At 34.4% G+C, this 14,880-nt stretch overlaps 1 protein-coding gene across 3 annotated transcripts in view; it reads right to left on the bottom strand.

Moving 5' to 3' along the window:
• Window positions 1-14,880, bottom strand: part of RASAL2 (RAS protein activator like 2) — a 358,050-nt gene that overhangs the window by 269,093 nt on the left and 74,077 nt on the right. The gene's annotated exons all lie outside the window — the stretch shown is intronic.

The raw sequence follows: 14,880 nt of genomic DNA on the forward strand, positions 1-14,880 counted from the left end.
ATTCAGGAAAGAAGCCACTTCATAAAAATTTCTCTGAGATATGGTGTGGCCTATTAATTCATGCAAACATCTAATTTTCCATAAACAAATTTTTTAACAGTGTCTAAATGACAACATAGATCGGAGTGAGGAACCTGCAGTCTTGAGGCCAATGTGGCCTTCCAGGTCCTTAAGTGAGGCCTTTTGACTTAATCCAAATTTTACAGAACAAATACTTTTATTTTTTAATACATTTTTGTTCGTCTTTTATATTTTTGTTTTATTTTTAAAATAAACATATTTAAAAACCAAAGAATAAAACAAGTTTCAACTAAATTACCCTCCCAGATTGACCAGCACAATTAAAACACTAGTAAGCCATAAGGGCTAAATTGATGGCTGCTACATTCATGATTTAGTTCTAACTCCCTCCACCTGACTGGCACCACTACTGCATGAGGCTGGTTGGCAAGAGTTCATGGGGGTCAAGTATGCCAGCCTGTTACCAGCTTTTAATAACGGTGCACTGTGTTCTGTTTGAAGTGGAATTTGTGAATAGTTGCACAGTTCAACAGTATTTTTTAATTGCTTAACAGCCCATCATGTCAAAAAAGACCAGGAGAACACTGAAGGGAGAAAACAGATTTTTTAATGAGGATTGGGAATTGCAGTATTATCTTCTTTCTGCTAAAGATAAGATGATTTGCTTGCTTTGTGATACTGCAATATCAACATTAAAGAAATTCAATGCTCATCAGCATTATGACACTCCTAAGGACCACAAATATTTTAAATTAGATGGAGAGGCTCGAAAGGTTGTATTGCAGAAATTAAAAGATGAAAAGCAAAAGCAAAGACAATTCTTTCAAGCAGCAATAAAACCTGGAAATAATACCACTGAGGCAACTTATAAAGTAGCTTATATACTCAGGGAAAAAAAACATTCAGTGATGCAGAAATTGTGAAAGAATGCATTGTTGAAGTCGTAGGATGCTTAGACCCAGATAGAACATTTCAAAGTACAAACAACTGCCTTTTTCAAGGAAAACACAACTGATTGGCAGCATGAATTAGCCTTCAACTTAACAGAACAACTTCATGCAGTACTTCACAAGGAAAATATATATTATTCAGTTGCTTTGGATGAATCAACTGATACTGCTGACTTGGTGCAGGTTTTATACTTTATTGGGGTCATAACCGAAGATTTTCTTTGCTACAAAGAGTTACTTGCTTTGGGCACTCTTGTGAACAGAACATGGGGAATAGATATCTTCAACAGCTTTCAAAATAAATGTTGTGAAGCTGGACTGAATTTGGTAAATTTAGTGAGTGTATGTACAGACAGTGCATCTTCCATGACATGAAAACACGACGGGTTTATTGCACAGATAAAAAATGTATTAACCAATCAAGATGTATCTTGCATTGGTAAAATCTCTGTGCTAAAGCTACTATTTTAAGTTACACTTTGCAAGAAGTTATAAGTATTGTTAACTACATTGAGCAAATGCTACACAGCACGGTCAGCTGCATACCATGCTAAAATTGAACAATGAGGTATTCAGTGTGGATTTACTGTATCATTCTAAAGTGTGTTGGCTATCACAGTGACAGAAATTGGCCAAAATTTTCTCTCTGCAAGAACAGATAGTTATATTTTATGAAGAACAAAATCAACAATGTGAATTATTGAAAGAAGATTTCTATAGGAATGTACCATTTCTGTGTGATATCATGTTAAATCAAAACAACTTAAATATTTCTTTGCAAGGTAAAAAAAACTAAGTCATATATAATGATATGTGGCAAACATCTGAACATTTTGAAAAGAGCTATCTTTTTCAAAACATTTCTTCAAAAGGAAATTTTGGATGAACATTTTCCCCAGTTACCAAAGGTCATTGATGAGCAGGATGATATATGCAAATCATTTGAACAATGTGCAGCTGTTACAGAACTATTAATTGGAAAATACAACGATAGTTTCACTGACATTGAGAATCATAACATCACATGCAAATTAGCATTTCAGCCTCACCTAGTTGGTATCATCAAGGCACCTAAAGAACTAGAATTGATTGAGCTCTCAGTAGATGACATTTTAAAGTCATTGTTTCATGCTAACAAAGATCCAACTGAAATATGGAAAAATGCAGAATACTCATGCCTTCAGCAACATGCCCAAAATATACTTTCTTGCTTTTCAATCACTTATTGCTGAGAAAGCTACATTCTCCTACCTAACCCTAATCAAGATGCCCTTAAGGTCACAAATGACTGATACCAATCTACAGCAGCGGTCCCCAACCTTTTTGGCAGCAGGGACTGGTTTCATGGAAAGCAACTTTTCCATAGATGGAGTAGAGGTGGGAGGCCTCTGTGGCCTGGTCCCTAACAGGCTGTACACCAGTAATGGTCCACACCCCAGGGGTTGGGGACCATAGATCTAGAGGTTCAACTGAAACTGTGGACCTCCATGCTGCAAATAAATATTCAAATGCTTTCCAACAAAAAGCAGACACAACAAAGGCATTAAAAGGTTAGTTAACTTTAAAATTAACAAATAGTTTTCATTTTTTGAAATTATTAAGCACATAGTATTTAGATGTTTACAAAATAGTATATATTTTTAAGTACATCTAATTGAAGTTTCTTGAATGCAACCTAATTTGATCACAGCTAAATTAATGTGGCCTTCCAAGATGAAAAGTTTCCCTGCCCCTAGCATAGATACTCTAAATAACTGGTTTTATTAATTGCTTAGCCAAATAGCAGATAATGTTTTCAACTAGTAATTCTAATATATCTTTTTCCTTTTTTATGATGGATATATGGTAGATGCTAGTTATGGTCAAGGAATGAATTTGGAAGCCTTTACTTATTCCTCTGATTATGAAATACCATTATATTTCATTTTCCAGAAGAAAGTATATGCTAAATTTCAACTGAAATTAAAATGGCAAATAATTCATCTTTAACTTTATATGCATTTTGTACATTAATTGAAAAAAACAATTTCATAAATTGCTTTTATTCTTTCTAAACAGAATATAGGATGGATTTACTCAAATCTTACATCAAGGTGTTAAAAAAATTCAATGTTCTGATTTTTAATTTATGCAAAATTTCAATATTTGGCTCAAGAACTATCTCTTAACTTTCAGTTCTTTAACTCATCAACATCAGCAAGTAGCTTTCTTTTAAGGATCATTTTTAAAATACAAAATCCTCCAATTTGTATCATCCCTTAAGGAGGGTCAGGCATACCATATATCCCTGAGGAATAGAGTCAAATCATCAGAAGTGCAGAAAGACAATGTTAGTGTAAGACTTGACTGAGCACACAGTGTCTGGCTCCCTCTCATCAGCCTCCTCGTGGCTATGGCTATAATTTTTGCCTCCAAAAGAATCACAGAAGAATGTCAGGGATCATGTTCACATATTCACATGTTCACATATTCAATGTTGTATGTTACAGTTCCTTCAGTTTTTACTACTGTAAAATATATCCCAATGTATGAATTTAACATCACTAATCCACACTGTACATTATTGAAAAGATCACTTAAAATTAGCTGTTCAAATGCAGTTAATTAAATAGGAAATACTTAATGACCTTCTATGGGAAAACTACTATATTGACTGCTGGCAAATTAGGAGTGGACTGGATTACAGAATAGAATATAAAAGGTTTAAAATCAGAAAAAAGATGATTACTGATTCCACCCACATCTGTCTGGTGTCACTCACATCTGTATAGTTGACTGCCCTTGAGCAAGACACTTAGTATCTCCTTAGCCTTACTTTACTCAAATAAAAATGAAACTATAGTGGAAATACATTGTTTATGTGTATCTGTGCTGAGTAGAACAGAAAAGAATTGAGTTAATTTTAAAGTAAATCAGTAAAGCAAAAATAGGATATATTGAAAATCACCCTTGAAAATTCTCAAATCATTCAAACTATAGTTTCAAAGGTACTCTCTCTTACAGAATCTAATACAACTATTTTTATTTTTGTTTTTTCATAATTTGAACATGGCAACAAAAGTGATTGGTTGGGCATGTTCAACCAAAAATATCTACATTTAGATACTAGTAGGTATGTTGAACCAAAATATCTACCTTTAATCCTTACAATCATTCTTTGTGTCAAGTGTTTGTGGTAAATTTGCTTAAGTCTTATGTATGTATGAGGCAATGTAAATTCTTAGGTACAAGGAAACAAATGATAGGTCCCTCCCAAATAGGACACTTAAATGTAGGTAAGAAAGCAATATATCAACTACCTGTGCTAGCTGCTAAGAAAGGAAGGGGTAGGAGGGAGAGATGATAAGAAAGAAATGAAAGAAACAAAAGAAAAGTTTAGAAGAAATAAAGATTAAAGAATTTCCAAATAGAATTAAGTTTTACAAAGCATAATGTCATAAAACTATGTCCTCAGTTTTTCAACATTATTGACTTAATTTTTATTCTTTTCAATATAAAGGATTCATTATTACGAAAAAAAGTAATTTATTTTACTGCAGTAAGGTTTTTACAACAAATATACTTCAATCAGAAAAAGGGGCAGAACATCAGGAAAGGGTACCAATTGGATATCAGACTGAGATGGGGGGTGGGGGGAGGGGATGGATGTATGCCTACATGATGAGTGTGTTGCGCACCATCTGGGGAATGGTCATGCTTGAAGGTGCTGACTCGGGGAGGTGGGGGGTAGGGGGAGGGGATGGAGGTATGATTACATGGTGAGTGCCAGGCGCACTGTCTGGAGAATGGACACGTTTGAGGCTCTGACTCAGGGGGATGGGCGGGACATGGACAATGTATATAACCTGAACTTATGTACCCCCATGATGAGCTGAAATAAAAAAAAGAAAAGAAAAGAAAAGAAAAAAAGAAAAAGAAAAAGGGGCAGAAAAGAAAGTATGTGGTATTTACTGTGGTCCTTAACATTTGTTTCATAACATGACCTGTACTTATACTATGAACCATATTTAAAGAGTATCATAATGCTGGCGGATGGGCTTGAAATACACCAGAAGATTGTCAGTCTATATTTGTGAAGGAAAATCAATAGATGTAATTGCCACACGAATCCACACTGATTTATTCATCATGGTAGAATAATCTGAAATTGTTGGGATGGGTTCTCTCAAATGTGTTACAGATTTAAATATATTTTTTCACTGCTTCCTGTTTTGCTATAGAAATTTGACCCCACTAAGGACTTTTATTCCTTTAAAAAATAATTTCCCTGATTCTCCAGTTGTGACTCAGTCGGGCTGTGTCTATCTGCCTTCTGCCAGAGACCAGCTTCTCTGCGGGAACTAGAAATGTGCACATACCCAAGAAGTGATGCAAGATCTAAACTTTCCCCAAAGGCAGTGCCAGCATCCTAGAACTTTAACTTCTGTACTTCTTCCCCCTCCTAAACCAGTTGCGTGTAGATGGAATGCAAAGGAAATAGCTGAGCAGCCTCAGAGGGGGAAGTACTGCAAATTATACATCTATTTGTCTACTTGTATACATATTAAAGGCAGAAGACCATAGGCCACTAAATTCCTTACCATTTTCTTTTCTTTTAGATTCCTTTAAAGCTTTGGGAGCTAAATCTGTCCATTTATTGATGAATTGCTTAAGCTAGGTCAATACATGCTCACTCACTCTACTGGTTTTATTATTTAAAGAAAATAAATCCATTCACATTGACATAGATGTGTCATCTATAACAGCTGTCCTAAGCATATCCACAGACTGCCTTGGAAGAAACATACAAATTTGAAAAGCATTCTTTAAACACTTTTGATTTTAAAATAATTTACCCATGTTTTAAAATTTCTTCATTCACTATTTAGAACTCAGGAAAATCAGCAAGAAAAAATCAAACAACCCTATCAAAAAGTGGGCAAAGGACATGAACAGAAATTTTTCAAAAGAAGACAGAAGAATGGCCAACAAACATATGAAAAAATGCTCAACATCTCTAATCATCAGGGAAATGCAAATCAAGACCACAATGAGATATCACTTAACTCTAGTGAGAATGCCCTTTATCAAAAAGTCCCAAAACAATAAATGTTGTGGATGCAGAGAGGCAGGAACACTCATACACTGCTGGTGGGACTGCAAACTAGTGCAACCTCTGTGGAAAGCAATATGGAGATACCTTAAACAGATACAAGTAGACCTACCATTCGATCCAGCAATTCCATTACCCAAAAGAACAAAAGACATTCTATAAAAAAGACATCTGCACTCGAATGTTTATAGCAGCACAATTCACAATTGCGAAGATGTGGAAACAACCCAAGTGTCCATCAATACATGACTGGATTAATAAAATGTGGTATATATACATACCATGGAGTACTACTCAGCTATCAGAAACAATGGTGATATAACACCTCTTGTATTTTCCTGGATAGAGCTGGAACCCATTCTTCTTAAGAATGGAAAAATAGGCACCACATGTACTCACCATCAAATTGGTTTCACTGATCATCACCTAAGAGCACATTTAGGAATAACATTAATGGGGTGTCGGGCAGATGTGGGGCGGGGGATAGGTGTATACATACACAATGAGTGCAATGTGCACTGTCTAGGGGATGGACACCCTTGAAGCTCTGATTCGGGGGGAAGGGAGGAAGGGCAATATACGTAACCTAAATTTTTGTACCCCCATAATATGCTGATATTAAAAAAAATCACATTATCAAAAAAAATCTTCATTCATGTTTCTATTATACTTTCTACCTAATGCATTTCTTTATCTTTCAGGTAATTTTATGTATTTCTGAAGATCATAATTTTATGTTCAAACTCCTTTGTATTCTCCAAGGTGCCTAACACTACGCTTCCATCAAATATATACTTAAATAAACTGAAGTAGTATGACAGGATAATGAAAAAATACAAAATCTTTACAGTTTGAGGGCAGGGAGAAGAAAAAAGACACAGTACTACAGAGTACCTTAAAATTCTTGGGGCATTAGTTTTCAATTCCCTTCCCTATCCCCACTTTCTACCCCTTCACTGCTAAAAATTATTTAAACCAGTGTTGCTAGCAAATTCTCCTAAGTGGTTTGAGTTTTTGTTTTATTTGTGTCCATATACTCCCCCACCTCCAACAATCTGTTATACAGTTATGAAATGTGCACATGTGTTCATTTGTCCCTTAAGGGTTGTAAGAATTAGATTCACATAAGTCTAACTTTTGAGACTAAAAAACTATCTTTTCTTTCTGCAAAATGAAGTTTGCCGTTATCTGGTGTGTACTGACACTAAAGCCTCAGGATTTTGTTGTAATTTATTCATTTTTATCTCGTTCATTAAACAGATATTTATTACCTATGTGTCACAAACCTTCCTAACTCTCTAGTTCTTAAGGAGTACTTTTACATTTTCTTTATATGAAATAAATAAATCAGTACAGCTGATATAATGGAGACTCCTTTGGAGGTCAGCAAGAGCATAATGGATGGATTGCTCAAGGCAGCTTGGGAAAGTCAAGGAAATCTTTGAAGAGAAGATAGTATTTGAGAGCAGGCAGGAATCTGTACTTAGCAAAGGCTGATTGGTAAACAGTAGAAAAAAATTTTATTTCAAATAATTTCTACTTTTAAAATCAGTGCTACTCAAAGTTTGGTTCACAGTCCTCTCTCTGGTGGTCCACAAACTATTATAAGTATATGTCAAGATGAATATAAAAATAGAGAATAAGTACTTAGAAACCTTTATTGCAATTTGACAGAGTAATATTATATCTGTTGAATCTAATTTTTAAAATTATAACTTGCTTTTTGTGTTTATTTCATTTCTCTAGTTATTCACTTTTATTGTATTTAACAGTTATTGGTCCATAATAGACTGAAAATTTTTTAAAGCACAGTTTGAGAAGTGCTATTAGTAAGTGCATCTAATTCTGACTGTAATTCTCGAGAAATCTCTATACTCTTCTCCATAGTGGCTGTACTAATTTACATTCCTACCAACGGTGTATGAGCGTTCCCCTTTCTCCTCATCTTCTCCAGAATTTGTGATTGCCTGTCTTTTGGGTTTTTTTTTTGTTGGGTTTTTTTTTGAGACAGAGTCTCACTCTGTTGCCCGGCTAGAGTGAGTGCCATGGCGTCAGCCTAGCTCACAGCAACCTCAAACTCCTGAGCTCAAGCGATCCTCCTGCCTCAGCCTCCCGAGTAGCTGGGACTAAAGGCATGTGCCACCATGCCCAGCTAATTTTTTCTATATATATTTTTAGTTGGCCAGGTAATTTCTTTCTATTTTTAGTAGAGACGGGGTCTCGCTCTTGCTGAGGCTGGTCTCGAACTCCTGACCTCGAGCGATCCACCCGCCTCGGCCTCCCAGAGTGCTAGGATTACAGGCATGAGCCACCGCGCCCGGCCTGATTGCCTGTCTTTGGGATAGCCATTTTAGCTAGGATGAGATGATAACTCGTTGTAGTTTTGATTTGCATTTCTCTCATGGATAATGATGTTGAACATTTTTTCATATACCTGCTAGTCATTTGTATGTCTTCTTTTGAGAAATGTCTGTTTAGATCTTTTGCCCATTTTTAAGAAGATTATTTGAGTTTTTCCTAATCAGTTGTTTGAGCTCCTTAAATAGTTTCAGATGGGTATTTTGGAAATATTTTTTCCCATACTGTGGGTTGTCTCTTCACTTTGTTGATTGTTTCCCTTGCCATGCAGAAGTTTTTCAGCTTGATGTGATACTGTTTGACCACTGCTGCTTTCACTGCTTGTGCTTTTGAGGTATTACTCAAGAAATCTTTGCACAGACCAATGTCCTGGAGTATTTCCCCAATGTTTTCTTTTAGTAGTTTCATAGTTTCAGGTCTTAGACTTAAGTCTTTAATCCATTTTGATTTGATTTTTGTATGTGGTGAGAGATAGGTTCTAGTTTCATTCTTCTGATATGGATATCTAGGTTTCCTAGCACCATTTATTTAAGAGATTGTCCTTTCCTCAATGTATGTTCTCGGCACCTTTGTTGAAAATGAGTTCACTATAGATGTGTAGATTCATTTCTGAGGTTTCTATTCTGTTCCATTGGTCTATGTGTCTGTTTTTATGCCAGTACCATGCTGTTTTAGTTACCACAGCTCTGCAGTATAATATGAAGTCCAGTAATTTGACTCCTCTAGTTTTATTCTTTTTGCTCAGAATGGCTTCGGCTATTCTGGGTCTTTTGTGGTTCCATATATATTTTAGGATTACCTTTTTTATTTCTTTGAAGAATGCATTGGTATTTTGTTGGGGATTGTATTGAATCTGTATATTGCTTTGGGTAATATGGACATTTTAACAATATTGATTCTTATCCATAAGCATAGAATATCTTTCCATTTTTTGGTATGCTCTTCAATTTCTTTCATCAATGTTTTATAGTTTTCATATGCTTAACCAAAAAGAGATCTTTTTGAAAAAGATCTTTCACTTCTTTGGTTAAGTTTATTCCTAGGTATTTTATTTGCAGCTATTGTAAATGAGATTACTTTCTTGGTTTCTTTTTCAGATTGTTTGCTGTTGGCATATAAAAATGCTACTGATTTTTGTATGTTGATTTTGTATCCTGCAACTTTACTGAATTTGTTTATCAGTTCTAATAGTTTTGGAGGGAGCCTTTAGGTTTCTCTAAACATAAGATCACATTGTCTGCAAAAAATAATTTGACTTCTTTCTTTCCAGTTTGGATGTTCTTTGTCTGGTTTTGGTATCAGGGTGATACTGGCCTCATAGAATGAGTTTAGTAGTATTCCCTCTGCCTTGATTTTTTGGAATTGTTTGAGTAGGAGTGGTTTTAGTTCTTTAACTGTTTGGTAGAATTCAGCAGTGAAACCATCTGGTCCTGGGTTTTTCTTTGTTGGGAGACTTTGTTATTACCGTTTCTATCTCATTACTTGTTATTGGTCTGGTTCAATCTTGGGAGGTTGTATGTTTCCAGGAATTTTTCCATTCTCCCTGGGCTTTCTAGTTTGTGAGCATATACTTGTTCTTGCTAGTGTCTGATGATCTTTTATATTTCTGTGATACCAGCTGTACTGTCTCCTTTTTCATTTCTGATTTTGTTTATTTGGGTGCTAGAAATGAAACTATAGTCATCCATTTCCTGCCGTAACCAAGTAACTGATACTGAACTTGCCCTTCTGCGGTAAACAACCAGAGCACCAGACAAAATACATTGAACAATCTTTTTCAGATATTAGACAACAGAGAGCAAAAGACTCTGATCCCTAAGAAAAGGAAAACATATTGATAAACCATCTATGATAATACCAGAATTTAAGCTGGAAGAACTTTCTAAATACTCATATATACGCAGAACACAATGGTCTCACTGAATTTGAAGAGACAGAAATGGGAGTTCAGGGAGACTGAAGTTTGTGGAATTTTCAGGGTAGAATTCCAGAGAAAAGGGAAGTACACAGACAAAAAAAAGTGCAGAAATCTACATAGGAATCCTCTTGAGTTATTGGTTGAATATTAAACTACATGTGAGTAAAATTAAACTTTATGACTGCAGACAAAGAAACTGCTAGGGAGCAATAAACTAAAAATTTCCCATAACTCACTCAGAAATGAAGGACATTTGAGATTCCTCAAGTCAGAAAGGAAGGAGACCTTGTTGAATATGCAGAGCCTTCTGTAGATATCCCCCAAAGGTTATACATTGGTAGTAGGAGTAAATTAGCCCTAGAAAAAAGGGTACTTTAGACATATCCTAATAAAGCTTTAAATCAATCCTCAAAACTAACAAGTGATTCTCAAAAAATTTAAACTCAGTCATAATTAAAGAAAGACAACAAAAATCAAAACATCAACAATGTAAAAATTATTATCCATGTAAAGAAGAGGAAAAGGTTAAACATAACCAGAAAGAAAATCAGTCAGTAGGTACAATACCAGAAATGACAGAATTAGCAAAGACTATAAAACAGCTATTATAAACATGTTCAAGGGTCTGAATGATGACATGACAATAAGAGAAATGGAAGGTATTTTTAAAAGACCCAAACAGAATTTCTAGAACTTAAAAATCCAGTACCTAAAATGAAAAATACACTTGAACAGCACAGCAGATTACATGCCACAAAAGAAAACATCCGTGAACATGAAGATATAGTAATCTAAAATATGCCAATTGAAAAACAGACAGAAAGAAAAAGGGGGGCTAAAAACAATGACCGTGGTTTGTGGGAGGTTATCAACCAATCCCTAATGGAAAGGATTCGGAAGGGAGGAGAAAGAAATATAATTTAAGAAATAAGGCTTATTCATACCCCACACTGGGCTCCAAAAAAGAAAAAAAGAAGGCTTTTCTTAAAATTTGAACTAAACAAATCAATAAAACCAACAACAAATCCCAAGCAGGATGAAACCACACCAAGGCATATAATAATTAAATTGCTGAAAACTAATTATAAAGAAAAAATAATAAAAACAGCCAGAGGAGAGTAAGCATGAGATGCAGGGAAACAAGATAATGAATGCTGATTACTCATCAGAAAGAATCAAGCCTCAAGATGATGGAGTGATACTTTTAATGTGCAGGAAGAAAAGAAACAATATTCTATATTTAGCAAAACATACCCTTCAAAAATGAAAGCAAACGCTTTCTTTTAAAATAAGCTGAGTGAATTCATTGTCAAAAGACCTTGCTTAAGCCTAAAGCAAGCAGAAGGAAAAAATGATAGTAAAAATTAGAGAAGAAATTAGTGGAAATGAAAACAGGAAGACAATAGAGGAAAGTCAAGAAAACCAGAACTTGGTTTCCACAGTCTCTTCCAGAAAACAGAAGCAGAGGGAACACCTCCTAACCCATTCTATGAAGCCAGCCTGACCCTAATACCAAAACTAGATAGAGACATTACAAGAAAGAAAAACTATAGAATATCTCCAATGAACATAAAGACCCTCAACAAAATATTAGCAAATCAAATCCAACAATTCATAAAAAGAATTATATACCATAACCAAGTGGGATTCTATGTATGCAAGACTGGTTCAACAGCTAAAATCAATAAATATAATCTATATGAACAGGATAAAGAAGAAAAATCATACAATTATATCAATTGAAAACCAAAAAGAGAACTCCATTCCAACATCCATTCATAATTTTAAAAAACTCAGCAGATTTCCCCAACTTCATTTTTAAAAAACTATAAAAAACCCTATGGTTAACATCATGCTTAATGGTGAGACAGACTGGCCACTTTCTTCCTAAAATAGATGATAAGGCATGAATGTGCTCTCCCAACACTCCTATTTAACATTCTACTATAAGTTCTAATTAGAGCAATAAGACATGAAAAACAATTAAAGACTATCTAGACTGGAAAGGAAGTAAATCATTTGCAAATGACATGATTGTCTCTGGAGAAAAATGCAAAGAATCTATAAAAAAATCTCTTGGAACCAATAAACAGTTATAGCAAGGTCACATAGTAGGAGATTAATAAACTAAAATCTATTGCTTTCCTTTATGCCAGCAACAAACACATGGAATTTGATTTTTTTAAAAATATATATCATTTACAATAGCATCCCCCAAAGAAAAAAGTATAAATATAACACAAAGCCATATTTAATTATAAATCTAATGAAATATGTACAGAATCTGTATGCAAAAGCTACAAAACAGTAATGAAAGAAATCAAAGAAGATTTAAATAAATGAAGAGATAGTATAAACTCATGGATTGGAAGACTCCATATTGAAGACATCAATTCTTCCCTACTTGATCTATATGTTCAATGCAGTCCCAATCAAATTTCCAGCAAATTATTTTGTAGATACTGACAAACTGTTTCTAAAGTTTATATGAAAAAGGAAAAGACCTAGAATAACCAAAATAATACAGAAAAAGAACAAAGCTGAAGGATCACACTACCAGACGTTAAGACTTACTACAAAGCTATGATAATCAAGACAGCATGGTACTGGGAAAAAATAGACAGTCAATGAAACAGAATAGAGAGCCTAGAAAAAGACTCGCACATACATAGTTAACTGCTTTCTGACTAAAGCAAATAGGCAATTCAATGGAGAAAGGGCAGTCTTTCACCAATTGATAATGGAACAGTAGACATCTCTAAGTAAAACAATGAACCTAGACATAGATTTGACATCTTTCACAAAAAATGAACTAAAAATGGAACATAGATCTAAATGCTAAATGTAAAACTATAAAACTTCTTTTAAAAGAACATAGGAAAAATTCTACATGACCTAGAGTTTGATGAGTTTTTAGATATGAAACCAAAAGCAAATCCATGGGAAAAATTAATAAACAGGACTTAATTGACATTAAAAACTTTTGCTTTGCCAAATACACTAAGAGAATGAAAAAACAAGCTGTAAACTGAAGGAAAATATTTGAAAAACACATACCTGATAAAGGAATTCTATCCAAAATACACAAAGAACCTATAAAGCTCAACAATATGAAAACAGATAACTCAATTTAAATAATGGGCAAAAGATCTGAATGGACACCTCATCAAAGAAAATGCACAGATATCAAATACACATATGAAAAACTCATCAACATCATCTGTCATTAGGGAAATGCACCAACAAGATTTGTTGTTTTAACACTATGTATCTATTAGAATGGCTAAAATCCAAAACAAGTAACCAATTGCTAGTGAGGATACAGAGCAACAGGAACATTCATTCATTGCTGGGAAGAATCCAAAATGGTACACTTTGGAATACAGTTTGGAAATTTCATAAAAAGCTAAACATAGTCTTACTATATAATCTAGCAATCATGCTCCTCTCCTGGGTATTTACAACTGTTTGAAAACTTATGTCCATACAAAAACCTTCCTATGAATATATTTTATAGCAGCTTTATTCATAATCACCAAAAACTAGAAGTAACCAAAATATCCTTCAACAGGTAAATAAATACCATTCAGTGATCAAAAGGAATGAGCTATTAAGCCACACAAAGACATGGATAAATCTTAAATGTATATTATAATACTAAATGAAAAAAGCCAGTTTGAAAAGTCTACATACTCCACAATTTCAATTATATGATATTCTGGGAAAAGGTAAAACTAGAGAGATAATAAACAAATCAGTGGTAGAAGAATGGGATGGGGGTGTTGAATTGGTAAAGTACAGGGGATTTTGGGGGGCAATGGAATTATCCTCTATGATACTGTAATCATGGGTATATGACATTATACATTTGTCACAATCACAGAACTTTGCAGTACAAAATGTAATTCTTAAAGGATACAAATTTAAAATAAATCATTTAGGAAGTCAGGGGATCCCAGGATTGAATGCAGAATGTGACAAAACAACCTATCTCTAATATCAACATGTGAAACAATCTTACTGAGGTGGCCAGGGAAAAGAGTGCTGCCCTATGTAACCCTGGACACAAGTGGAATCTGTAAGACTAAAAGTAAAAGAAATTATATATAAGCACCATATTCTAATTGATGAAGTTGTTCCCCAAAGGGATATGGATTAACAATTCTGAAAGCACTATAGATGTATATTGGAACTGAACAATTAAATAAATAGCTTAGGTTTCTCATTGTTGGACTGGGAGTTTACAGATAAGCCAAGGAAGGAGGGTAGAATGATCCATGTGGTAATGGATTAGAGTTGAAGACATTAATATGAATTTATGTTTAGCTCATATAGATAGAGATGGTTACACACAGAAATATTTATCAGTAACTGCATATAAACGGGTTAGTATACACACACTGACTTTCTTGCTCTGTCAGCCAAGAGAACCTAGAAGCAATGATGCTCCAGTATAAACAAATGTACCTAGTGCCCGGATTTTGGTTTCTAATACCATTCTCCAGTAAAGGAACCAGGACTCTTAGGAGAAATGGCTGATT

This window comes from Lemur catta, chromosome 3 (genome assembly GCF_020740605.2).
Source record: "Lemur catta isolate mLemCat1 chromosome 3, mLemCat1.pri, whole genome shotgun sequence".
In the NCBI taxonomy this organism is placed as follows: Eukaryota; Metazoa; Chordata; class Mammalia; order Primates; family Lemuridae; genus Lemur; species Lemur catta.